The sequence below is a fragment of the Anas platyrhynchos genome, chromosome 11, assembly GCF_047663525.1.
Source record: "Anas platyrhynchos isolate ZD024472 breed Pekin duck chromosome 11, IASCAAS_PekinDuck_T2T, whole genome shotgun sequence".
Classification (NCBI taxonomy): Eukaryota; Metazoa; Chordata; class Aves; order Anseriformes; family Anatidae; genus Anas; species Anas platyrhynchos.
Genome location: NC_092597.1, coordinates 14,541,209 through 14,567,077, shown reverse-complemented (window position 1 = coordinate 14,567,077; position 25,869 = coordinate 14,541,209). Strand labels below are relative to the sequence as shown.

Genomic DNA, 25,869 nt, shown 5'->3' with positions numbered 1-25,869 from the left:
AAACATGAGTCACCAAGCTGCAGACAGAGTAGACTTGGTGTCCTGGCCTCAGTCATGCCAGGAACAGGAGAGCTCCTACCCCATTCCACCCAAAGTGCTTCTTTCTTCACCAAAGGCATTTCCAAGGGTCTTTCTACCATTCCTGAAACAACGTTTGCTTTTGCACATTCCGGAGCTGCTGACTTTCAGGGAACTACCTTTGTGCGGCTGGTCCATGGCTCATATGACTTGTGAGACTTAGACTTGAAAGGACCTTTGGATGTGAGACACTCCAACCACCTCCCCAGAGCATGGTGCTGCGTGGTTTCTCTCCCAGGGACGAGCACCCCCATGACGAGGGTGCTGAGAACTGCTGAAGCAGTTTGGTGCTGCAGCAGGTGGATGGCTGTCCTTTATGTCTCAAAGACTCATAGGCCTGTCTGGGTGTTCTCAAGTCACACCAACTCGAGTGTATTTGCTCTCTTCGTCCTCCTCTATATGTGGCATCTCCGTGGTGCTGGATGATCTAAGGTGGGGTTTCCTCAGCTTCAGAGAGTATGCTGGTGCGTACAACGCCAGAGTTCGGAGCACAGCGTTCTTTCCTCTGAGGTTGGCTTTGAAATGCTCTTTTGCACAATCGTAGCTAGGACTGCGCATCTCGGCATCCCTGTGCTGGGATGCCATGGCATCCCGTTCAGACTGCGTGCAGAGCCACTGCCATACTACACTGAGACTCGGTCATTTTGGAGACGTTCTGAATATAACTGGAAGTGGATGCAACAAAGTTCCTGGGAAGAAGGAAGTGAGGTACACACTCTGCTCTCTGGAGACACTACTCTGCCACCTTTCCAGGCACATTCCTTTGAATCCAGATCCCCGACCTGTCCCTGTCCTTCCCTGTCCACAGAAGTACAGCATGGAACAGAAGCCATGCGTACGTGTCTGCGGTAGGAGGGCTCCAACCTCACGTCCATCCTGTGATCACCAGGATGGAGACTCATTTCTCTAAGAAATTTCCACCTTTCTGTTGCACACCTGTTTATGCTACTTGCTGTGGAATGAGGTCAGGGAAGTCCATATAGCCGTGGCAGTGCACCAAGCGTGGGGAATGACTGGCAGGCATGGGAGAGGGCAGGTTTTGCCTGCTGTGTTTCCAGTGGAAAGAGTTAGGATGTCAGGAGAGAGGGCACCTGAGTGCCATGAGAGGAAGAAGGCATTGCACGTTGTGCAACACATAGGAAGGTGTGTTGCGTGTTGTGTCATCGTGGCAGCTCTTTGTTTTGTTGAACCTCGTGCTATGCCCCATGCCTTGCTCCAGGCAGGGCCACAGCAGGTGTCCAGGAGGTCCCATGGTGTAATGGTGAGCACTCTGGACTCTGAATCCAGCGATCTGAGTTCAAATCTCAGTGGGACCTCTACAGTACAGCTTTTGGCACCTTGACATCTTTCCTCACTGTGCTTTCACCTTATCAGATCAATTCCTTCCTGTGGGCTCTGTAGCTTTCTTCCTTCCTCTTCATTCTTCCTCCTTCCTCTCCTCCTCCTCTGTATTACCCTCCTGCCCTGTGCCCCTCCCTCCCCAACTTGCCGTGTCCCTGCCTCTTGCTTACTGAGCCCTGGCACCCACGTGAGTAGAGGAGGCTGTTCAGATGCATAGCCAGTGGCATGTTGGTTATCTCCAAAGGCAGACACTCCACAACACCCATGAACACCCAATTACCATCTATGACCACCCTCGCTGCAGTAGTAGAGACTTACTGTGTGTGGCATTTAGTGCATTTACACTGGTGTGCACTGCATTCTGCTGCCTCGAGAGAACACCTCTGAAAAGAGGCTGGCTCTCTCTCCTTTATCGCACCTGCCCAGCCTGCCTTCCCCACATATTTAGACACATGGATAAGAAGCTCGCTGAGCCTTCTCTTCTACAGGCGAAGCAGTCCCTGCTCTCACAGCCTGCCCTTTCATCAGTCATGACAGAATCACAGCATGGCTGAGCTTGGCAGGGTGTCCGCAGGACATCGTATCTGTCTCTTCCCAGGGACATACTTACTGCCCTGAGTGAAGGCAGCTTCTCCCTCCTCTCTTTCCAGTAGAAACAGGCCAGCTTTCCTTGCAATGCTTTCCTTGAGCAGTGAGGAGCTAATGGAGGCAGGAAGAGAACAGACCACCACGAGTCTCCAGCAGTGCTGCACAAGGTCTTTAATGAGAACGAGGAAAGGCAGTGGAGCGGTACAGAGACCAAGAAGAAAGTTTGCAGGGTTCAGGGAGGCAGAGAGAACGGCCCATCCATCTCAGGGATGTCTGCCCCAAATGGGATGATTCACGCGCTTCAGCAGTTGAAGCGGCAGAGTGGGGAAGGCAGACACAGCCCTGACCCCCCCAGACCAAGGGAGCCCCCAGAAGAGATGGGAACCCCCCCACTGCTGAGGGAGCTGCCAACAGCAGCTGACAGAGAGGATCCCACGGCGGTGTTCTGAGGGAAGGAGGAGAGGATGGGGCCCGGCAGGGTCACCACGACTGGGGAGGGCTGGATGGCAACCGTCGAGTCAGCGCACCGGGCGACACACGGCTCACTGCAGCTGCTGGCAAGTGGGGTTGGGCCAGAGGCACCGCAGGAGGATGGGACACAGGGTCTGCAGCAAGACATCTCTCGTCGAGGGAGGCGAAGCTGAAACACAGAGTAGCAGGGAGGGGACACACACCCCAAAGTCAGCCTTTGTCATCTCCAAAACAGAAATGGCTGCACTGGAGATTGGGCAGGATGCACCGGGCTATTTGGTAAGGGTCCATCTCTTTTCAGGCACTTAATTCTTGCAGAGAGACATCCCTGCAGCTGAGCCCCATCAATCTCCCTCTGCTAGAGAGGTCCCCACAGTCCCCAGCTCTCCAAATCCACCCCTTCAAAAGGGAAAGAAGTCACGGGCCCAAACCATCTGCGTTGCAGTGCCAATCTGAGGCAGCCCAAGTACCAAACGGAGTCGCCAGCATGACAGCAATGGGGCCCTCAGGGAGAGCTGGAGCGAGCGCAGGCTTACTTACCTCGTTCCTCAGGGAAAGGGAGAGAGAAGAGAAGTGGATGCAGAGCCTGCAGCAGCATGGTCTTTTATGCTGCATCCCAGAGCCCCACGGGAACAGAAACATTCCTTGCTCATGAAGCATCAAAACACCTCATAGTTGCTTCCTTCAGAGGCCTTGGTGGTGGTTAAGAGCTTGCTTCTTTCATCTGCCAGCTTTTGTTCCTGCCTCATACCACCCAACACTGAAATGATGTATCTGTGTTCCCAGCTCCTAAGGCCAATTATGACAGAGGTCTTAGGCTGCCTGTGCGGGATTGTGTGTTTCCGTCATACAAACGTCCTTTGGAGTATCATCCACTTTGTGGTGAGCATGGCCACCAGTCATGGTGATACTCAGCCACAGAGGACACGAGGTGTCACCACACAAGGGCATTCAGTGCTGAGACTGGAGCTAATTCTGTGAGACATTTCTCCCTGTGGTTTGTCACAGATATGGAGGAGACCTTGGACTAAGGGCAGGTCAAGATGATCAAGACAGAACATGTGGAGGAGACATGGGCCATGTTTCCAAGACGTTTCAGTAAGGATGGAGTGTTCTGAAGTAGAGGAAGTCTCCTGAAGGCGGAGGAGAGGACATCAAGTTCATTGCTGACACTCGTCATGCTCTGACAGAGCCCAAAGACAAAGTTCAATGAAAGCAGAGTCAAATGGAGGAAGGGTACACCTGAGGCCAATGCAGTTCTCTCTCAAGTCATCTCTCTGAAGCAGTGAGACCTTTCTCTGTGCCTTCACAGAAATGCAGCAGGTCAAGGCATAGGAACGCGATGCAAGAGATGCCCGCGTCCTTTCCTGAACTTGACACACTCTCCAATTGACCTGGTTTCCTCAACACATTTGTCCCACTGGCCAGAGGTCTGCCTGGCCTGCATTTGAGGCGAGGCTTGCGGCAAGGAGCCTAAACCGGAATTGTCTTTGTTCTGGGCCAGGGAGGGAGCAGCCCCTTCCATGCATTTCCACGTATAAAGTGACTGGGATCTGCCTCCCAGCACACCTGACAGTCATCCTGATGTGGAAGAGCTGGGAAAATCCCTGAGCTGCAGGCAAACATGAGTCACCCAGCTGTGGACAGCAGTGGACATCGTTTTTCAGCCTCAGTCGTGCCAGAAATTACAGAGCTCCTCCCAACGTTCTGCTTTCCTCACCAAGGGTGTTTCCAAGGGGCTTTGTACCCTTCCTGAAATAACACTTGCTTTTATGCATTCCCGTGCTGCTGCCTCCCAAGGCATTGCCTTTGTGTGGCTGGTCCAGAGTCCGCATTACTCGTGTTGGACTGGAAATTACCTTTGGAGGTGAGCCACTCCAACCCCCTGTGCACTGCAGGCTCACCTAGATGAGGTTTCTCAGGTGGGACTCATCACCCTTTCTAGACCTTGCCCACCTCAAGGCGTCCTCAGTTGAGTCCAGGCCCTAGATGCACTTCATTGGTACCTTAATTTCCCCTGCTGACTGGTTCAGCTGATGGCTGCTTTTATAAGGTAAGAGGCAGGAATCCACCAAAGAGGAACACTTTCACCTGAGAAGGGGCTGGCATGCTGGACCCCTCTGCCAGCCGGGGGATCTCCAAGCTGACTTTCCCGGCAAATAAGCTGGCAACCAGGAAGGAAGCGGCAGAGAGGATGCCAGCAGTGTTGAGCAGATCTCAGGGTCTGGAGATGGAGAGGAAATAAATACTGGAATTAAGCATGAAGCCTCCGTCCAGGATTGGCAGGAAACTCTGTGCTGGGACACACTTCCCCTCATCCTTTCAGCACTGCTGCACAGGAGACATTTCTAGTCACTGGTGAGCAAGGAAAATTAGGGCAGATGGCGTTCAATGCACGTACAGAGCCCTCATGTTCTCTGTGGTGCCAATGAGCATGTTCAGACCCCGTGTCTCATGGAGATCAAACCTAGAATTAGCTGTGGGCTTTCACACCCAGATGAAAGAACAAAAAAAGCTCACAAAAGCTCTTCAAACAACAGCCCCATCTCCTGTGTATAACCAACACCACCCAAAAAAATAACAACAAACCAAGAAGCACAAGGACAATATTTGATCCCAGGCCCTACTTTGGAATTTTCCCAGGGAATCAAAGGCATGAGGGCATTTCCTGAGATGAGGTCCTACCCCAGGAGGTGGGACACCTTAGGTGCGGAAGCCCAACAGCACAGTCCTCAGAGGAGCATGTACAGGAGGACAGGCTTGGCCTGAGTGTACTCCCCTGGAGATGGGCAAAGGGCAGAGGAAAGAAGCTGCTCGGGAGTGGGACTCGAACCCAAGAGTCCCTGGCACAGGGGCAGCACACTGCTAACGCTTCTCCCTAAGGCTGAGGCAATCCTGCACAGCAGCAACCAAAGGAGGTGCCAGCAAGTGATGGCTTTGCACATTCAACGTGCTGCCAAGGGGCTCAAGGCACACGTGTACTCTTCCCCTGACTCCCTGCATTCCCTCCAGAGCCTGTGGAAATGCAGAACCAACCACTCGGCCAACAGGGCTGTTTCATGGCCTGTTCATTGGCGGAGCAAGGGTGCTTCCTTCTGCCCTACGTGGGCCCCAGCCAGCTGGCTACAGAGGGCTCTATGACATAAAGCCCTAGGGGAAAGGCTGTGACAGTCTCATGGTGTCAGTGCACAGGAAAAGGCTTGGAGAGTCAGCGAGAAGTGAGAGGATATGGGCCGAGTGCTGAGCAATGACTGAGATCCAGTGTCACAGGGATGAGGCTCATTTGCAGCCCATGCAGAAGAAGCAGGAGAGCACAACTCTGTCGGTCTTGCCGCTTGAAAGCTTATCTGGAATGTCGGGTTGACTCCTGATGCTGTGACACGATGTTGGACTGACTCCTAAAGTTTCTGGCAGTTTATGGCAGAGAAACACCACCCCCTCTACACTGACAATCCAACACCATCTTCCCAATATTGCTGCTGCATAGCCAGTTTCAGACATCTCAGAAAGGGACCCACGACTGTCCAAAGCTGAGACAATTCGTGATGTTAGTTGTGCCTTTTTTATAGCATATATAAGAAAGGGGGGGAAAAAGAAAAACACTGTGCATTAGCATCTGGGAGAGAGGTGTGAGGAAAAGTAGAAAGTAGCAACCCTGCAGACACAAATTTCAATGAAGAAGGAATGGAAGGAGATGCTCAAGGTCTGGAGAAGAATTTGCCCTGTGGCTTGCGTTGAGGACAGTGGAGGAGCAGGCTGTCCCCCTGCAGCCTGTGTAGCGGACCATGGTGGAGCAGGTAGATACGGCCCGAAGGACATTGCAGACCATCGTTAGCCATCAGAGGAGCAGACTCTGGGCCAGAACGGCAATCCCTGGAGAGGAGCTCCTGGTGGAGCAGGGTGTCTGGTGGGAGCTGCAGCCTGTGGGGGACCCAATCTGGGAGAGTCTGTTGCTGAAGGGCTGTACCCTGTTGTAAGGAGCATGTTGGAGTGGTTCTTGAAGAACTGCGTTCTGTTGGAAGGTCACATTGGATCAGTTTGGGAAAGACTGCATCCCATGGCTAATATCCCATCCCACAGCTTCCGCTGTCAGGGTCTGTCTCCACACAGGTTGTCTCCACGCTTTTTCCGTGGAAGCAGCTGAGATGGCAGGTGAGCAGATACGATTCTGTGTGTCAGGATATGCCGTATGGCAGTATGAGGCCAAGGTGCAGGAAGGTGCGTCCTTATCCGTGGGCTTTGAGCAGTCAAGGGGCCAGGAAGTGTGTCAGCAGGTGGCAATTTGGGCTGCTGGTGCAGGTCCCTTGTGCAGCGGCTTTGGGTGCAGCCTGTCGTTGAGAGTGGCAGGGAGCTGGTGGTCATTGCCCAGAGCACTTGATGATGCCATCAGAGCTGGCCGGAGCAGGTAGTTGTGGCCGAGTGGTGAAGGCGATGGACTAGAAATCCATTGGGGTTTCCCCGCGCAGGTTCGAATCCTGCCAACTACGGCATGCAGTCCCCTTTTGGTCTGCCTGCAGTGACCGTGCTGCTGCCACGGGATGCAGGCCCTCAGGGGCCCAGGCACAGCCGTGTTCCTCCAGCTGCACAGGGCCTTGCCAGGGAACACAGCAGCTCCCCCTTGCTCACTTTGAGTACTTGTCCTCGCCTCCGCCCCAAAAGTGCCTGTATGGGCAAGTAATGCTGATGCCATTTACCGGGCAGGCAAGAAGTGGACACAGAAAGAGCCACAGAAAGGGCCACTGATGTCCAGGGGCTGTAGAAGAAGTCCTTCTGTGAGCAGAGTGGCCTCACCCTGAAGGGAAGACACCTCCTAGCTCTGAGAGCAGTGGATCCTCGTGGATCTTGCCTAAAGGCCATGGGGTCCTAACAGCTGACCCTCTCTCTCCCCAGCCTTTGCACACACAGCAACAACCTTTCCCAGGGGTCTTTCCAAATTTGGTGTAAAGCTGAGATGCTGAGGAGTGCGGAATATCCTGTGTGCTTCTCCTCTGAGGAGGAACAGCAAATGCAAAAGGACGTGTGGTGGGATCTTTGGCATCCATCAGACTACTCCCGTCTGTCTCAGGTGCTGACCCGTGTGCTAGAAAAGAGCAGGAGGCTTCAGAGAGGCCTTCTTTTGGTCCCATGGCCAGCTGCTCTGGCAGCAAAGGCCCTGGGAGGAAGAGGGGCTGATGCTGGTAGCCTGGCTGTGTTTGCGGAAGCGGGAAGGGATAGGACAAGGGATAATACCCTGAGGTATTATCACAAGGAGAGTGCCCCGAGAAGGAGAGTATGTGACAGGCCCAGGCTGGTACCTGCCTTGTCCCCTGCAGTTGTCCCACTTACGGTCACAGAGCCGCAAAGGGCTAAGGGACAGCTCAAAGGCTCTGCCCTGAGCTATACCCAGTGCAGAAGGCAGGCAGACTCCAGCAGCACCCCTTCTGTGCCCAGCCCTGTGTGTTGTGTTTGACCTTTATCTCGTGTGCCTGCATGCTGTGTGCCGGGGCGTGTAGACGGGCCAGGGAAGCAGCAGGCAGAGGCAGAAACATGCAGGCCGGAGCATGTCCCCCTCAGCCCCCACAACAGGCTTTCCCTGCGCTTCAGGGCTGGGGCAGACGGCTTTCCCTGTGTGCCTGTCAGGCCTCAGCCCGGCAGTGGGCAGAGTCCTGCAGCGGTCAGGCAGCAGCGAGGGCTGGGCTGCGACAGGCAGTCGGAGGAGCCCTGCTCTGCGGGGGAGCGCAGCACAGGCAGGGGCAGGGCGCTGTCTGTGAGGGGGCGCAGCCGCATCACGGGGCAGCGTGATTTGCGGGCATGGTGGCGGCCCTGGTGAGCTGTGTGGAGAGCAGGTGGTGGGAGCCTGCAAAGCAGGCAGGCAGGTGCCCCATTGCTGCGGGTTTGGCTCAGGGCACCGCAGGCAGGGCTGGGCGAGGTGGGGGCAGCAGGTCTGGGGGAGAGCAGAGTGGCGCAGCGGAAGCGTGCTGGGCCCATAACCCAGAGGTCGATGGATCGAAACCATCCTCTGCTACAGCTTTTACTTGCAGGCTCCTGTGCCAAGCTTTTGTGCCTCTGCTGCCGTTCGTTCGCTCCTCTCTCATGCCATGGCTGGGGCTGGTATGGCTGTTGCACTCCCTCGGCTCTGCTTTCTTGCACTCCCTTCCCCTTTGCTTTCTTGCCAGTCAGCACTCCAAAAGGGCCCCTGAGCAGCGCAGGCTGCTGTGCAGCAGCAGACACACCACAGCCTAACTCTTTCCACTGGAAACACAGCAGGCAAAACCTGCCCTCTCCCATGCCTGCCCGTGTGGGCAGGTGGCTGGAAGGAGGAGGCCCCTGAGGTGGTGAGCTGCAGGAGCCTCAGGGAGGCATGCAGCCAGATGCGTTGGTGGTATAGTGGTGAGCATAGCTGCCTTCCAAGCAGTTGACCCGGGTTCGATTCCCGGCCAACGCACACCAGCTTTTCTTCAGCCAGGCAGCAGCAGCAGCCGTGTGTCGGGCTCCAAAACCACCCAGTTTCTGTCCTGACATTTGAATGCAACATGCTTAGGGGCATGGTGCTGCTGGATTCCTCTCCCAGGGCACCCCCATGACCGAAGTGCTGAAGCCGTTTAGTGCTGCAGCAGATGGATGGCTGTCCTTTAAGGCTCAAAGGCCTGTCTGGCTGTCTGAAGTCACACCATTGACTGAATTTGCTCTCTTCATCCTCCTCTGTATTCGGCATCTCTGCAGAGCTGGCTGGTCAAAGGTGGGGATTCCTCAACTTCAGAGAGTACACTTCGGTGAGTACAATACCAGTGTTCAGAGCAAAGCGTTCTTTCCTTTGAGTGATAGAAAGATACTGTGTGTGGCATTTAGTGCATTTACACTGGTGTGCACTGCATTCTGCTGCCTCGAGAGAACACCTCTGAAAAGAGGCTGGCTCCCTCTCCTTTATCGCACCTGCCCAGCCTGCCTTCCCCACATATTTAGACACATGGATAAGAAGCTCGCTGAGCCTTCTCTTCTACAGGCGAAGCAGTCCCTGCTCTCACAGCCTGCCCTTTCATCAGTCATGACAGAATCACAGCATGGCTGAGCTTGGCAGGGTGTCCGCAGGACATCGTATCTGTCTCTTCCCAGGGACATACTCACTGCCCTGAGTGAAGGCAGCTTCTCCCTCCTCTCTTTCCAGTAGAAACAGGCCAGCTTTCCTTGCAATGCTTTCCTTGAGCAGTGAGGAGCTAATGGAGGCAGGAAGAGAACAGACCACCACGAGTCTCCAGCAGTGCTGCACAAGGTCTTTAATGAGAACGAGGAAAGGCAGTGGAGCAGTACAGAGACCAAGAAGAAAGTTTGCAGGGTTCAGGGAGGCAGAGAGAACGGCCCATCCATCTCAGGGATGTCTGCCCCAAATGGGATGATCCATGTGCTTCAGCAGTTGAAGCGGCAGAGTGGGGAAGGCAGACACAGCCCTGACCCCCCCAGACCAAGGGAGCCCCCAGAAGAGATGGGAACCCCCCCACTGCTGAGGGAGCTGCCAACAGCAGCTGACAGAGAGGATCCCACGGCGGTGCTCTGAGGGAAGGAGGTGAGGATGGGGCCCGGCAGGGTCACCACGACCGGGGAGGCCTCAATGAACACCGTCGAGTCAGCGCACCGGGCGACACACGGCTCGCTGCAGCTGCTGGCAAGTGGGGTTGGGCCAGAGGCACCGCAGGAGGATGGGACACAGGGTCTGCAGCAAGACATCTCTCGTCGAGGGAGGTGAAGCTGAAACACAGAGTAGCAGGGAGGGGATACACACCCCAAAGTCAGCCTTTGTCATCTCCAAAACAGAAATGGCTGCACTGAAGATTGGGCAGGATGCACCGGGCTATTTGGTAAGGGTCCATCTCTTTTCAGGCACTTAATTCTTGCAGAGAGACATCCCTGCAGCTGAGCCCCATCAATCTCCCTCTGCTAGAGAGGTCCCCACAGTCCCAAGCTCTCCAAATCCACCAAAAGGGAGAAAAGTCATGGGCCAGAACCATCTGTATTGCAGTGCCAATCTGAGGCAGCCCAAGTACCAAATGGAGTCGCCAGCATGACAGCAATGGGGCCCTCAGGGAGAGCTGGAGCAAGCGCAGGCTTACCTCGTTCCTCAGGGAAAGGGAGAGAGAAGAGAAGTGGATGCAGAGCCTGCAGCAGCATGGTCTTTTATGCTGCATCCCAGAGCCCCACGGGAACAGAAACATTCCTTGCTCATGAAGCATCAAAACACCTCATAGTTGCTTCCTTCAGAGGCCTTGGTGGTGGTTAAGAGCTTGCTTCTTTCATCTGCCAGCTTTTGTTCCTGCCTCATACCACCCAACACTGAAATGATGTATCTGTGTTCCCAGCTCCTAAGGCCAATTACAACAGAGGTCTTAACCTGCCTGTGTGGGATTGTGTGTTTCCGTCATACAAACGTCCTTTGGAGTATCATCCACTTTGTGGCGAGCATGGCCACCAGTCATGGTGATACCTAGCCACAGAGGACACAAGGTTTCACCACACAAGGGCATTCAGTGCTGAGACTGGAGCTAATTCTGTGAGCCATTTCTCCCTGTGGTTTGTCACAGATATGGAGGAGACCTTGGACTAAGGGCAGGTCAAGATGATCAAGACAGAACATGTGGAGGAGACATGGGCCATGTTTCCAAGACGTTTCAGTAAGGATGGAGTGTTCTGAAGTAGAGGAAGTCTCCTGAAGGCGGAGGAGAGACATCAACGTGACACTTGTTGTGCTCTGACAGAGCCCAAAGACAAAGTTCAATGAAAGCAGAGTCAAATGGAGGAAGGGTACACCTGAGGCCAATGCAGTTCTCTCTCAAGTCATCTCTCTGAAGCAGTGAGACCTCTCTCTGTGCCTTCACAGAAATGCAGCAGGTCAAGGCATAGGAACGCGATGCAAGAGATGCCCGCGTCCTTTCCTGAACTTGACGCACTCTCCGATTGACCTGGTTTCCTCAACACATTTGTCCCACTGGCCAGAGGTCTGCCTGGCCTGCATTTGAGGCGAGGCTTGCGGCAAGGAGCCTAAACCGGAATTGTCTTTGTTCTGGGCCAGGGATGGAGCAGCCCCTTCCATGCATTTCCACGTATAAAGTGACTGGGGATCTGCCTCCTAGCACACCTGACAGTCATCCTGATGTGGAAGAGCTGGGAAAATCCCTGAGCTGCAGGCAAACATGAGTCACCCAGCTGTGGACAGCAGTGGACATGGCTTTTTGGCCTCAGGCGCGCCAGGAATAGCAGAGCTCTTAGCTTCACTCCTACCTACGTGCTGCTTTCCTCACCAAGGGAGTTTCCAAGGGGCTCTGTACCCTTCCTGAAACACCAGGTGCTTTTACGCATTCTTGTGCTGCTGCCTCCAAGGCATTCCCTTTGTGTGGCTGGTCTGGGGTCCATCTGATACAGTGCACGGCAGAGTACTCCGGGTCTGAAGGTCCCTCTGGAAATCCTTTTGGCTGAAGTTCCAGCCTCAGCTGGCCAAATATCCCATTTATCTCAGGGGTTTCTGGGCCTTATCTGGTTGCCATCTGAGCACTGCATCCCCTTCAGGTCGCAGGCTCTTGGTAGCTCTTCCAGGGCTCCACCATGCCCACTGTGACCTGTTTTCTCCAAAGGACAGCTGGCGATTTCCTTGTGGCAGCTTGTGAGCACTGCTTCTCTCTTTGCCCATGGTGATGTGACAGGAAGGGATCAGGATGTGAGAGGGAGGGATAGGAAAATCACCCAGCTGGGGCTTAAGGCACTTTGAGCACTTGCAAATAGGGAAGGAAGTGCCCACAAGGCAGCATTATGAAGACATCGCACATATCCTTTCTGGAAAATATGGGGTGCTTCTGGTAGAGGACCAGAATTCTGATGCACGCAGGATGGGGAATAAACAAGATGAGCTAGAGATGTGCGTGTGTAAGGTGTCTGGCTGTGCAGGAGTTAACTTTCCCCACAGCAGCCCATATAGCATTGTGCTCGGCACTTGTAGCTAGAACAGCACTGATATGGCACCAGTGTTTTGTCGATTGCTGAGCAGTGCTTCCATGCCATCAGAACTCTCTCCAATCCACCCTAAGGCCAGTAGGCAGGGGGTCGGCAAGAGCTGGGGAGGCGGCCTTGGCAGAACAGCCGATCTGAAGTGACCAAAGGGATATTCCCTACCATATGATGTCAGACTCGGAAGAAAAGCTGGGCAGGAAAGGAGAAGGCGGTACTCTCATTAGGAACACATCTGTCCACCCACGCGACCACTATGCATTTTGAGACCCCGCTTCCCAAGATGTGGCCCAACAGAACTTCCCGATGGGAAGTAGTGTATAATTGTTTTCTCTCTCTTTGCTTCCGCACAGCATTTGCTTGTTTTGTCTTCTGGGGTATGTTCTTGGTTGTTGTTGTGTTTAGTTTTGTTTTTGAAGCAGTGTGATCAAAGCGATGCCCACATTCTTCCCTACAGGTGACCCACAATCAAATGTCCGTGTGCTGCTCAGCAGCTTCATCCCATTGGCCAGAGGTCTGGCTGGGCTGCTTTTGAGGACAGGCTCATGGCATGAGGGCAAATCAGCCTCCCAGCGCACCTGGCAGTCATCCTGACGAGGAAGAGCTGGGAAAATCCCAGAACTGCAGGCAAACATGAGTCACCAAGCTGCAGACAGAGTAGACTTGGTGTCCTGGCCTCAGTCATGCCAGGAACAGGAGAGCTCCTACCCCATTCCACCCAAAGTGCTTCTTTCTTCACCAAAGGCATTTCCAAGGGTCTTTCTACCATTCCTGAAACAACGTTTGCTTTTGCACATTCTGGAACTGCTGACCTTCAGGGAACTACCTTTGTGCGGCTGGTCCATGGCTCATATGACTTGTGAGACTTAGACTTGAAAGGACCTTTGGATGTGAGACACTCCAACCACCTCCCCAGAGCATGGTGCTGCGTGGTTTCTCTCCCAGGGACGAGCACCCCCATGACGAGGGTGCTGAGAACTGCTGAAGCAGTTTGGTGCTGCAGCAGGTGGATGGCTGTCCTTTATGTCTCAAAGACTCATAGGCCTGTCTGGGTGTTCTCAAGTCACACCAACTCGAGTGTATTTGCTCTCTTCGTCCTCCTCTATATGTGGCATCTCCGTGGTGCTGGATGATCTAAGGTGGGGTTTCCTCAGCTTCAGAGAGTATGCTGGTGCGTACAACGCCAGAGTTCGGAGCACAGCGTTCTTTCCTCTGAGGTTGGCTTTGAAATGCTCTTTTGCACAATCGTAGCTAGGACTGCGCATCTCGGCATCCCTGTGCTGGGATGCCATGGCATCCCGTTCAGACTGCGTGCAGAGCCACTGCCATACTACACTGAGACTCGGTCATTTTGGAGACGTTCTGAATATAACTGGAAGTGGATGCAACAAAGTTCCTGGGAAGAAGGAAGTGAGGTACACACTCTGCTCTCTGGAGACACTACTCTGCCACCTTTCCAGGCACATTCCTTTGAATCCAGATCCCCGACCTGTCCCTGTCCTTCCCTGTCCACAGAAGTACAGCATGGAACAGAAGCCATGCGTACGTGTCTGCGGTAGGAGGGCTCCAACCTCACGTCCATCCTGTGATCACCAGGATGGAGACTCATTTCTCTAAGAAATTTCCACCTTTCTGTTGCACACCTGTTTATGCTACTTGCTGTGGAATGAGGTCAGGGAAGTCCATATAGCCGTGGCAGTGCACCAAGCGTGGGGAATGACTGGCAGGCATGGGAGAGGGCAGGTTTTGCCTGCTGTGTTTCCAGTGGAAAGAGTTAGGATGTCAGGAGAGAGGGCACCTGAGTGCCATGAGAGGAAGAAGGCATTGCACGTTGTGCAACACATAGGAAGGTGTGTTGCGTGTTGTGTCATCGTGGCAGCTCTTTGTTTTGTTGAACCTCGTGCTATGCCCCATGCCTTGCTCAGGGCAGGGCCACAGCAGGTGTCCAGGAGGTCCCATGGTGTAATGGTGAGCACTCTGGACTCTGAATCCAGCGATCTGAGTTCAAATCTCAGTGGGACCTCTACAGTACAGCTTTTGGCACCTTGACATCTTTCCTCACTGTGCTTTCACCTTATCAGATCAATTCCTTCCTGTGGGCTCTGTAGCTTTCTTCCTTCCTCTTCATTCTTCCTCCTTCCTCTCCTCCTCCTCTGTATTACCCTCCTGCCCTGTGCCCCTCCCTCCCCAACTTGCCGTTTCCCTGCCTCTTGCTTACTGAGCCCTGGCACCCACGTGAGTAGAGGAGGCTGTTCAGATGCATAGCCAGTGGCATGTTGGTTATCTCCAAAGGCAGACACTCCACAACACCCATGAACACCCAATTACCATCTATGACCACCCTCGCTGCAGTAGTAGAGACTTACTGTGTGTGGCATTTAGTGCATTTACACTGGTGTGCACTGCATTCTGCTGCCTCGAGAGAACACCTCTGAAAAGAGGCTGGCTCTCTCTCCTTTATCGCACCTGCCCAGCCTGCCTTCCCCACATATTTAGACACATGGATAAGAAGCCCGCTGAGCCTTCTCTTCTACAGGCGAAGCAGTCCCTGCTCTCACAGCCTGCCCTTTCATCAGTCATGACAGAATCACAGCATGGCTGAGCTTGGCAGGGTGTCTGCAGGACATCGTGTCTGTCTCTTCCCAGGGACATACTCACTGCCCTGAGTGAAGGCAGCTTCTCCCTCCTCTCTTTCCAGTAGAAACAGGCCAGCTTTCCTTGCAATGCTTTCCTTGAGCAGTGAGGAGCTAATGGAGGCAGGAAGAGAACAGACCACCATGAGTCTCCAGCTGTGCTGCACAAGGTCTTTAATGAGAACGAGAAAATGCAGTGGAGCAGTACAGAGACCAAGAAGAAAGTTTGCAGGGTTCAGGGAGGCAGAGAGAATGGCCCATCCATCTCAGGGATGTCTGCCCCAAATGGGATGATTCACGCGCTTCAGCAGTTGAAGCGGCAGAGTGGGGAAGGCAGACACAGCCCTGACCCCCCCAGACCAAGGGAGCCCCCAGAAGAGATGGGAACCCCCCCACTGCTGAGGGAGCTGCCAACAGCAGCTGACAGAGAGGATCCCACGGCGGTGTTCTGAGGGAAGGAGGTGAGGATGGGGCCCGGCAGGGTCACCACGACTGGGGAGGGCTGGATGGCAACCGTCGAGTCAGCGCACCGGGCGACACACGGCTCACTGCAGCTGCTGGCAAGTGGGGTTGGGCCAGAGGCACCGCAGGAGGATGGGACACAGGGTCTGCAGCAAGACATCTCTCGTCGAGGGAGGCGAAGCTGAAACACAGAGTAGCAGGGAGGGGACACACACCCCAAAGTCAGCCTTTGTCATCTCCAAAACAGAAATGGCTGCACTGGAGATTGGGCAGGATGCACCGGGCTATTTGGTAAGGGTCCATCTCTTTTCAGGCACTTAATTCTTGCAGAGAGACATCCCTGCAGCTGAGCCCCATCAATCTCCCTCTGCTAGAGAGGTCCCCACAGTCCCCAGCTCTCCAAATCCACCCCTTCAAAAGGGAAAGAAGTCACGGGCCCAAACCATCTGCGTTGCAGTGCCAATCTGAGGCAGCCCAAGTACCAAACGGAGTCGCCAGCATGACAGCAATGGGGCCCTCAGGGAGAGCTGGAGCGAGCGCAGGCTTACTTACCTCGTTCCTCAGGGAAAGGGAGAGAGAAGAGAAGTGGATGCAGAGCCTACAGCAGCATGGTCTTTTATGCTGCATCCCAGAGCCCCACGGGAACAGAAACATTCCTTGCTCATGAAGCATCAAAACACCTCATAGTTGCTTCCTTCAGAGGCCTTGGTGGTGGTTAAGAGCTTGCTTCTTTCATCTGCCAGCTTTTGTTCCTGCCTCATACCACCCAACACTGAAATGATGTATCTGTGTTCCCAGCTCCTAAGGCCAATTATGACAGAGGTCTTAGGCTGCCTGTGCGGGATTGTGTGTTTCCGTCATACAAACGTCCTTTGGAGTATCATCCACTTTGTGGTGAGCATGGCCACCAGTCATGGTGATACTCAGCCACAGAGGACACGAGGTGTCACCACACAAGGGCATTCAGTGCTGAGACTGGAGCTAATTCTGTGAGACATTTCTCCCTGTGGTTTGTCACAGATATGGAGGAGACCTTGGACTAAGGGCAGGTCAAGATGATCAAGACAGAACATGTGGAGGAGACATGGGCCATGTTTCCAAGACGTTTCAGTAAGGATGGAGTGTTCTGAAGTAGAGGAAGTCTCCTGAAGGCGGAGGAGAGGACATCAAGTTCATTGCTGACACTCGTCATGCTCTGACAGAGCCCAAAGACAAAGTTCAATGAAAGCAGAGTCAAATGGAGGAAGGGTACACCTGAGGCCAATGCAGTTCTCTCTCAAGTCATCTCTCTGAAGCAGTGAGACCTTTCTCTGTGCCTTCACAGAAATGCAGCAGGTCAAGGCATAGGAACGCGATGCAAGAGATGCCCGCGTCCTTTCCTGAACTTGACACACTCTCCAATTGACCTGGTTTCCTCAACACATTTGTCCCACTGGCCAGAGGTCTGCCTGGCCTGCATTTGAGGCGAGGCTTGCGGCAAGGAGCCTAAACCGGAATTGTCTTTGTTCTGGGCCAGGGAGGGAGCAGCCCCTTCCATGCATTTCCACGTATAAAGTGACTGGGATCTGCCTCCCAGCACACCTGACAGTCATCCTGATGTGGAAGAGCTGGGAAAATCCCTGAGCTGCAGGCAAACATGAGTCACCCAGCTGTGGACAGCAGTGGACATCGTTTTTCAGCCTCAGTCGTGCCAGAAATTACAGAGCTCCTCCCAACGTTCTGCTTTCCTCACCAAGGGTGTTTCCAAGGGGCTTTGTACCCTTCCTGAAATAACACTTGCTTTTATGCATTCCCGTGCTGCTGCCTCCCAAGGCATTGCCTTTGTGTGGCTGGTCCAGAGTCCGCATTACTCGTGTTGGACTGGAAATTACCTTTGGAGGTGAGCCACTCCAACCCCCTGTGCACTGCAGGCTCACCTAGATGAAGTTTCTCAGGTGGGACTCATCACCCTTTCTAGACCTTGCCCACCTCAAGGCGTCCTCAGTTGAGTCCAGGCCCTAGATGCACTTCATTGGTACCTTAATTTCCCCTGCTGACTGGTTCAGCTGATGGCTGCTTTTATAAGGTAAGAGGCAGGAATCCACCAAAGAGGAACACTTTCACCTGAGAAGGGGCTGGCATGCTGGACCCCTCTGCCAGCCGGGGGATCTCCAAGCTGACTTTCCCGGCAAATAAGCTGGCAACCAGGAAGGAAGCGGCAGAGAGGATGCCAGCAGTGTTGAGCAGATCTCAGGGTCTGGAGATGGAGAGGAAATAAATACTGGAATTAAGCATGAAGCCTCCGTCCAGGATTGACAGGAAACTCTGTGCTGGGACACACTTCCCCTCATCCTTTCAGCACTGCTGCACAGGAGACTTTTCTAGTCACTGGTGAGCAAGGAAAATTAGGGCAGATGGCGTTCAATGCACGTACAGAGCCCTCATGTTCTCTGTGGTGCCAATGAGCATGTTCAGACCCCGTGTCTCATGGAGATCAAACCTAGAATTAGCTGTGGGCTTTCACACCCAGATGAAAGAACAAAAAAAGCTCACAAAAGCTCTTCAAACAACAGCCCCATCTCCTGTGTATAACCAACACCACCCAAAAAAATAACAACAAACCAAGAAGCACAAGGACAATATTTGATCCCAGGCCCTACTTTGGAATTTTCCCAGGGAATCAAAGGCATGAGGGCATTTCCTGAGATGAGGTCCTACCCCAGGAGGTGGGACACCTTAGGTGCGGAAGCCCAACAGCACAGTCCTCAGAGGAGCATGTACAGGAGGACAGGCTTGGCCTGAGTGTACTCCCCTGGAGATGGGCAAAGGGCAGAGGAAAGAAGCTGCTCGGGAGTGGGACTCGAACCCAAGAGTCCCTGGCACAGGGGCAGCACACTGCTAACGCTTCTCCCTAAGGCTGAGGCAATCCTGCACAGCAGCAACCAAAGGAGGTGCCAGCAAGTGATGGCTTTGCACATTCAACGTGCTGCCAAGGGGCTCAAGGCACACGTGTACTCTTCCCCTGACTCCCTGCATTCCCTCCAGAGCCTGTGGAAATGCAGAACCAACCACTCGGCCAACAGGGCTGTTTCATGGCCTGTTCATTGGCGGAGCAAGGGTGCTTCCTTCTGCCCTACGTGGGCCCCAGCCAGCTGGCTACAGAGGGCTCTATGACATAAAGCCCTAGGGGAAAGGCTGTGACAGTCTCATGGTGTCAGTGCACAGGAAAAGGCTTGGAGAGTCAGCGAGAAGTGAGAGGATATGGGCCGAGTGCTGAGCAATGACTGAGATCCAGTGTCACAGGGATGAGGCTCATTTGCAGCCCATGCAGAAGAAGCAGGAGAGCACAACTCTGTCGGTCTTGCCGCTTGAAAGCTTATCTGGAATGTCGGGTTGACTCCTGATGCTGTGACACGATGTTGGACTGACTCCTAAAGTTTCTGGCAGTTTATGGCAGAGAAACACCACCCCCTCTACACTGACAATCCAACACCATCTTCCCAATATTGCTGCTGCATAGCCAGTTTCAGACATCTCAGAAAGGGACCCACGACTGTCCAAAGCTGAGACAATTCGTGATGTTAGTTGTGCCTTTTTTATAGCATATATAAGAAAGGGGGGGAAAAAGAAAAACACTGTGCATTAGCATCTGGGAGAGAGGTGTGAGGAAAAGTAGAAAGTAGCAACCCTGCAGACACAAATTTCAATGAAGAAGGAATGGAAGGAGATGCTCAAGGTCTGGAGAAGAATTTGCCCTGTGGCTTGCGTTGAGGACAGTGGAGGAGCAGGCTGTCCCCCTGCAGCCTGTGTAGCGGACCATGGTGGAGCAGGTAGATACGGCCCGAAGGACATTGCAGACCATCGTTAGCCATCAGAGGAGCAGACTCTGGGCCAGAACGGCAATCCCTGGAGAGGAGCTCCTGGTGGAGCAGGGTGTCTGGTGGGAGCTGCAGCCTGTGGGGGACCCAATCTGGGAGAGTCTGTTGCTGAAGGGCTGTACCCTGTTGTAAGGAGCATGTTGGAGTGGTTCTTGAAGAACTGCGTTCTGTTGGAAGGTCACATTGGATCAGTTTGGGAAAGACTGCATCCCATGGCTAATATCCCATCCCACAGCTTCCGCTGTCAGGGTCTGTCTCCACACAGGTTGTCTCCACGCTTTTTCCGTGGAAGCAGCTGAGATGGCAGGTGAGCAGATACGATTCTGTGTGTCAGGATATGCCGTATGGCAGTATGAGGCCAAGGTGCAGGAAGGTGCGTCCTTATCCGTGGGCTTTGAGCAGTCAAGGGGCCAGGAAGTGTGTCAGCAGGTGGCAATTTGGGCTGCTGGTGCAGGTCCCTTGTGCAGCGGCTTTGGGTGCAGCCTGTCGTTGAGAGTGGCAGGGAGCTGGTGGTCATTGCCCAGAGCACTTGATGATGCCATCAGAGCTGGCCGGAGCAGGTAGTTGTGGCCGAGTGGTGAAGGCGATGGACTAGAAATCCATTGGGGTTTCCCCGCGCAGGTTCGAATCCTGCCAACTACGGCATGCAGTCCCCTTTTGGTCTGCCTGCAGTGACCGTGCTGCTGCCACGGGATGCAGGCCCTCAGGGGCCCAGGCACAGCCGTGTTCCTCCAGCTGCACAGGGCCTTGCCAGGGAACACAGCAGCTCCCCCTTGCTCACTTTGAGTACTTGTCCTCGCCTCCGCCCCAAAAGTGCCTGTATGGGCAAGTAATGCTGATGCCATTTACCGGGCAGGCAAGAAGTGGACACAGAAAGAGCCACAGAAAGGGCCACTGATGTCCAGGGGCTGTAGAAGAAGTCCTTCTGTGAGCAGAGTGGCCTCACCCTGAAGGGAAGACACCTCCTAGCTCTGAGAGCAGTGGATCCTCGTGGATCTTGCCTAAAGGCCATGGGGTCCTAACAGCTGACCCTCTCTCTCCCCAGCCTTTGCACACACAGCAACAACCTTTCCCAGGGGTCTTTCCAAATTTGGTGTAAAGCTGAGATGCTGAGGAGTGCGGAATATCCTGTGTGCTTCTCCTCTGAGGAGGAACAGCAAATGCAAAAGGACGTGTGGTGGGATCTTTGGCATCCATCAGACTACTCCCGTCTGTCTCAGGTGCTGACCCGTGTGCTAGAAAAGAGCAGGAGGCTTCAGAGAGGCCTTCTTTTGGTCCCATGGCCAGCTGCTCTGGCAGCAAAGGCCCTGGGAGGAAGAGGGGCTGATGCTGGTAGCCTGGCTGTGTTTGCGGAAGCGGGAAGGGATAGGACAAGGGATAATACCCTGAGGTATTATCACAAGGAGAGTGCCCCGAGAAGGAGAGTATGTGACAGGCCCAGGCTGGTACCTGCCTTGTCCCCTGCAGTTGTCCCACTTACGGTCACAGAGCCGCAAAGGGCTAAGGGACAGCTCAAAGGCTCTGCCCTGAGCTATACCCAGTGCAGAAGGCAGGCAGACTCCAGCAGCACCCCTTCTGTGCCCAGCCCTGTGTGTTGTGTTTGACCTTTATCTCGTGTGCCTGCATGCTGTGTGCCGGGGCGTGTAGACGGGCCAGGGAAGCAGCAGGCAGAGGCAGAAACATGCAGGCCGGAGCATGTCCCCCTCAGCCCCCACAACAGGCTTTCCCTGCGCTTCAGGGCTGGGGCAGACGGCTTTCCCTGTGTGCCTGTCAGGCCTCAGCCCGGCAGTGGGCAGAGTCCTGCAGCGGTCAGGCAGCAGCGAGGGCTGGGCTGCGACAGGCAGTCGGAGGAGCCCTGCTCTGCGGGGGAGCGCAGCACAGGCAGGGGCAGGGCGCTGTCTGTGAGGGGGCGCAGCCGCATCACGGGGCAGCGTGATTTGCGGGCATGGTGGCGGCCCTGGTGAGCTGTGTGGAGAGCAGGTGGTGGGAGCCTGCAAAGCAGGCAGGCAGGTGCCCCATTGCTGCGGGTTTGGCTCAGGGCACCGCAGGCAGGGCTGGGCGAGGTGGGGGCAGCAGGTCTGGGGGAGAGCAGAGTGGCGCAGCGGAAGCGTGCTGGGCCCATAACCCAGAGGTCGATGGATCGAAACCATCCTCTGCTACAGCTTTTACTTGCAGGCTCCTGTGCCAAGCTTTTGTGCCTCTGCTGCCGTTCGTTCGCTCCTCTCTCATGCCATGGCTGGGGCTGGTATGGCTGTTGCACTCCCTCGGCTCTGCTTTCTTGCACTCCCTTCCCCTTTGCTTTCTTGCCAGTCAGCACTCCAAAAGGGCCCCTGAGCAGCGCAGGCTGCTGTGCAGCAGCAGACACACCACAGCCTAACTCTTTCCACTGGAAACACAGCAGGCAAAACCTGCCCTCTCCCATGCCTGCCCGTGTGGGCAGGTGGCTGGAAGGAGGAGGCCCCTGAGGTGGTGAGCTGCAGGAGCCTCAGGGAGGCATGCAGCCAGATGCGTTGGTGGTATAGTGGTGAGCATAGCTGCCTTCCAAGCAGTTGACCCGGGTTCGATTCCCGGCCAACGCACACCAGCTTTTCTTCAGCCAGGCAGCAGCAGCAGCCGTGTGTCGGGCTCCAAAACCACCCAGTTTCTGTCCTGACATTTGAATGCAACATGCTTAGGGGCATGGTGCTGCTGGATTCCTCTCCCAGGGCACCCCCATGACCGAAGTGCTGAAGCCGTTTAGTGCTGCAGCAGATGGATGGCTGTCCTTTAAGGCTCAAAGGCCTGTCTGGCTGTCTGAAGTCACACCAACTTGACAGAATTTGCTCTCTTCATCCTCCTCTGTATTCAGCATCTCTGCAGAGCTGGCTGGTAAAAATGGTGTTTCTTGAGCTTCAGAGAGTATGCTGGTGTGTACAACGCCAGTGTTTGGAGCACAGCGTTGTTTCCTCTGAGGTTGGCTTTGAAATGCTCTTTTGCACAACTGTAGCCAGGACTGCGCATCTCGGCATCCCTGTGTCCCCAAACTGCATGCAGAGCCACTGCCACACCATACAGAGACTCGGTCATTTTGGAGACGTTCTGAATATAACTGGAAGTGGATGCAACAAAGTTCCTGGGAAGAAGGAAGTGAGGTACACACTCTGCTCTCTGGAGACACTACTCTGCCACCTTTCCAGGCACATTCCTTTGAATCCAGATCCCCGACCTGTCCCTGTCCTTCCCTGTCCACAGAAGTACAGCATGGAACAGAAGCCATGCGTACGTGTCTGCGGTAGGAGGGCTCCAACCTCACGTCCATCCTGCGATCACCAGGATGGAGACTCATTTCTCTAAGAAATTTCCACCTTTCTGTTGCACACCTGTTTATGCTACTTGCTGTGGAATGAGGTCAGGGAAGTCCATATAGCCGTGGCAGTGCACCAAGCGTGGGGAATGACTGGCAGGCATGGGAGAGGGCAGGTTTTGCCTGCTGTGTTTCCAGTGGAAAGAGTTAGGATGTCAGGAGAGAGGGCACCTGAGTGCCATGAGAGGAAGAAGGCATTGCACGTTGTGCAACACATAGGAAGGTGTGTTGCGTGTTGTGTCATCGTGGCAGCTCTTTGTTTTGTTGAACCTCATGCTATGCCCCATGCCTTGCTCAGGGCAGGGCCACAGCAGGTGTCCAGGAGGTCCCATGGTGTAATGGTGAGCACTCTGGACTCTGAATCCAGCGATCTGAGTTCAAATCTCAGTGGGACCTCTTCTCTGACTTTTATTCCAATCTTCCAAGTTCTTGCCCTCCTCCCTACCCTGTGTTACCAGCCCCAGAGCACCGGTATCGGTGCCCCTCCTCCTACCCTGGGCCCCACTGCCCGCAGGCTCTTGCTTATGGAAACCTGTCACGTGCTCGGGTAGAGGAGACTGTTGAAACCCATGGCCCGTGGCAACTTGGTCATCTCCAAAGACTCCACAACATCCAAGAACGTTGCCATTTTGACCACTCTCAGATCCGTAGTAGAGGGTTACTGTGCAATGCTTTCCTTGAGCAGTGAGGAGCTAATGGAGGCAGGAAGAGAACAGACCACCACGAGTCTCCAGCTGAGCTGCACAAGGTCTTTAATGAGAACGAGGAAAGGCAGTGGAGCAGTACAGAGACCAAGAAGAAAGTTTGCAGGGTTCAGGGAGGCAGAGAGAACGGCCCATCCATCTCAGGGATGTCTGCCCCAAATGGGATGATCCATGTGCTTCAGCAGTTGAAGCGGCAGAGTGGGGAAGGCAGACACAGCCCTGACCCCCCCAGACCAAGGGAGCCCCCAGAAGAGATGGGAACCCCCCCACTGCTGAGGGAGCTGCCAACAGCAGCTGACAGAGAGGATCCCACGGCGGTGCTCTGAGGGAAGGAGGAGAGGATGGGGCCCGGCAGGGTCACCACGACCGGAGAGGCCTCAATGAACACCGTCGAGTCAGCGCACCGGGCGACACACGGCTCACTGCAGCTGCTGGCAAGTGGGGTTGGGCCAGAGGCACCGCAGGAGGATGGGACACAGGGTCTGCAGCAAGACATCTCTCGTCAAGGGAGGCGAAGCTGAAACACAGAGTAGCAGGGAGGGAATTCGCACCCGAAGGTCAGCCTTTGTCATCTCCAAAACAGAAATGGCTGCACTGAAGATTGGGCAGGATGCACCGGGCTATTTGGTAAGGGTCCATCTCTTTTCAGGCACTTAATTCTTGCAGAGAGACATCCCTGCAGCTGAGCCCCATCAATCTCCCTCTGCTAGAGAGATCCCCACAGTCCCCAGCTCTCCAAATCCACCCCTTCAAAAGGGAAAGAAATCACGGGCCCGAACCATCTGTATTGCAGTGCCAATCTGAGGCAGCCCAAGTACCAAACGGAGTCGCCAGCATGACAGCAATGGGGCCCTCAGGGAGAGCTGGAGCGAGCGCAGGCTTACCTCGTTCCTCAAGGAAAGGGAGAGAGAAGAGAAGTGGATGCAGAGCCTGCAGCAGCATGGTCTTTTATGCTGCATCCCAGAGCCCCACGGGAACAGAAACATTCCTTGCTCATGAAGCATCAAAACACCTCATAGTTGCTTCCTTCAGAGGCCTTGGTGGTTGTTAAGAGCTTGCTTCTTTCATCTGCCAGCTTTTGTTCCTGCCTCATACCACCCAACACTGAAATGATGTATCTGTGTTCCCAGCTCCTAAGGCCAATTACAACAGAGGTCTTAACCTGCCTGTGTGGGATTGTGTGTTTCCGTCATACAAACGTCCTTTGGAGTATCATCCACTTTGTGGTGAGCATGGCCACCAGTCATGGTGATACTCAGCCACAGAGGACACGAGGTGTCACCACACAAGGGCATTCAGTGCTGAGACTGGAGCTAATTCTGTGAGACATTTCTCCCTGTGGTTTGTCACAGATATGGAGGAGACCTTGGACTAAGGGCAGGTCAAGATGATCAAGACAGAACATGTGGAGGAGACATGGGCCATGTTTCCAAGACGTTTCAGTAAGGATGGAGTGTTCTGAAGTAGAGGAAGTCTCCTGAAGGCGGAGGAGAGGACATCAAGTTCATTGCTGACACTCGTCATGCTCTGACAGAGCCCAAAGACAAAGTTCAATGAAAGCAGAGTCAAATGGAGGAAGGGTACACCTGAGGCCAATGCAGTTCTCTCTCAAGTCATCTCTCTGAAGCAGTGAGACCTTTCTCTGTGCCTTCACAGAAATGCAGCAGGTCAAGGCATAGGAACGCGATGCAAGAGATGCCCGCGTCCTTTCCTGAACTTGACACACTCTCCAGTTGACCTGGTTTCCTCAACACATTTGTCCCACTGGCCAGAGGTCTGCCTGGCCTGCATTTGAGGCGAGGCTTGCGGCAAGGAGCCTTAACCTGAATTCTTTTTTTCCTGTATCTGGGAGGGAGCATGCCTTTCCATGAGTTGAAGTTCATAGTGAGTGGGGATTTGCCTCCCATCACACCTGACAGTCATCCTGATGTGGAAGAGCTGGGAAAATCCCTGACCTTCAGGCAAACATGAGTCACCCAGCTGTGGATAGCATAGGACATGGCTTTTCGGCCTCAGGTGTGCCAGGAATATCAGAACTCCTAGCCTCACTCCTCCCAGTGTGCTGTTTTCCTTCCCAAAACTGTTTGAAGGGGCTCTGTACCCTTCCTGAAACACCAGGTGCATTTACACATGCTTGTGCTGATGAAAGAACAGGGCTCAGAAAAGCTTTGCAAACAACAGTCCCCTATCCATTGAATAACAGTCACCACCCAGAAAAAACCTTAGTTTCTTCCTTCAGGAGACCTCCACTACTTCAAAACACTCCATCCTTGCTGAAACATCTTGGAAACATGGCCCATGTCTCCTCCAAGTGTGCTGTCTTGATCTTCTACCTTCCCTTAGTCCAAAGTCTCCTGCATATCTGTGATGAATCACAGGGAGAAATGTCTCACAGAATTAGCTCCAGTCTCAGCACTGAATGC

The 25,869-nt window shown here is 54.1% G+C and overlaps 4 long non-coding RNA genes and 9 other non-coding genes across 13 annotated transcripts; 9 read left to right on the top strand and 4 right to left on the bottom strand.

Annotated features, from left to right (window-relative positions):
* Positions 1–1,322: 1,322 nt before the first annotated feature.
* On the top strand, positions 1,323–1,394 carry TRNAQ-CUG (transfer RNA glutamine (anticodon CUG)). Its single transcript has one exon. It is a non-coding gene; the product is annotated as a tRNA-Gln (tRNA).
* A 761-nt stretch (positions 1,395–2,155) lies between these two features.
* LOC119718084 (uncharacterized) lies at positions 2,156–5,125 on the bottom strand. The gene is made up of 2 exons (XR_005268704.2): positions 3,019–5,125; positions 2,156–2,647 (listed from the first exon to the last, which is right to left on the bottom strand). It is a non-coding gene; the product is annotated as an uncharacterized lncRNA (long non-coding RNA).
* A 1,758-nt stretch (positions 5,126–6,883) lies between these two features.
* Positions 6,884–6,965, top strand: TRNAS-AGA (transfer RNA serine (anticodon AGA)). The gene has a single exon. It is a non-coding gene; the product is annotated as a tRNA-Ser (tRNA).
* A 1,445-nt stretch (positions 6,966–8,410) lies between these two features.
* TRNAM-CAU (transfer RNA methionine (anticodon CAU)) lies at positions 8,411–8,482 on the top strand. Its single transcript has one exon. It is a non-coding gene; the product is annotated as a tRNA-Met (tRNA).
* A 348-nt stretch (positions 8,483–8,830) lies between these two features.
* Positions 8,831–8,902, top strand: TRNAG-UCC (transfer RNA glycine (anticodon UCC)). The gene has a single exon. It is a non-coding gene; the product is annotated as a tRNA-Gly (tRNA).
* An 813-nt stretch (positions 8,903–9,715) lies between these two features.
* On the bottom strand, positions 9,716–10,761 carry LOC140003388 (uncharacterized). Its single transcript, XR_011811910.1, has 2 exons — positions 10,563–10,761; positions 9,716–10,200 (listed from the first exon to the last, which is right to left on the bottom strand). It is a non-coding gene; the product is annotated as an uncharacterized lncRNA (long non-coding RNA).
* Positions 10,762–14,398: 3,637 nt separating this feature from the next.
* TRNAQ-CUG (transfer RNA glutamine (anticodon CUG)) lies at positions 14,399–14,470 on the top strand. The gene has a single exon. It is a non-coding gene; the product is annotated as a tRNA-Gln (tRNA).
* A 767-nt stretch (positions 14,471–15,237) lies between these two features.
* On the bottom strand, positions 15,238–18,164 carry LOC119718083 (uncharacterized). Its single transcript, XR_005268703.2, has 2 exons — positions 16,095–18,164; positions 15,238–15,723 (listed from the first exon to the last, which is right to left on the bottom strand). It is a non-coding gene; the product is annotated as an uncharacterized lncRNA (long non-coding RNA).
* A 1,795-nt stretch (positions 18,165–19,959) lies between these two features.
* TRNAS-AGA (transfer RNA serine (anticodon AGA)) lies at positions 19,960–20,041 on the top strand. The gene has a single exon. It is a non-coding gene; the product is annotated as a tRNA-Ser (tRNA).
* Positions 20,042–21,486: 1,445 nt separating this feature from the next.
* On the top strand, positions 21,487–21,558 carry TRNAM-CAU (transfer RNA methionine (anticodon CAU)). Its single transcript has one exon. It is a non-coding gene; the product is annotated as a tRNA-Met (tRNA).
* A 348-nt stretch (positions 21,559–21,906) lies between these two features.
* TRNAG-UCC (transfer RNA glycine (anticodon UCC)) lies at positions 21,907–21,978 on the top strand. Its single transcript has one exon. It is a non-coding gene; the product is annotated as a tRNA-Gly (tRNA).
* Positions 21,979–23,066: 1,088 nt separating this feature from the next.
* Positions 23,067–23,138, top strand: TRNAQ-CUG (transfer RNA glutamine (anticodon CUG)). Its single transcript has one exon. It is a non-coding gene; the product is annotated as a tRNA-Gln (tRNA).
* A 339-nt stretch (positions 23,139–23,477) lies between these two features.
* LOC140003422 (uncharacterized) lies at positions 23,478–25,103 on the bottom strand. The gene is made up of 2 exons (XR_011811999.1): positions 24,331–25,103; positions 23,478–23,963 (listed from the first exon to the last, which is right to left on the bottom strand). It is a non-coding gene; the product is annotated as an uncharacterized lncRNA (long non-coding RNA).
* Positions 25,104–25,869: the final 766 nt, after the last annotated feature.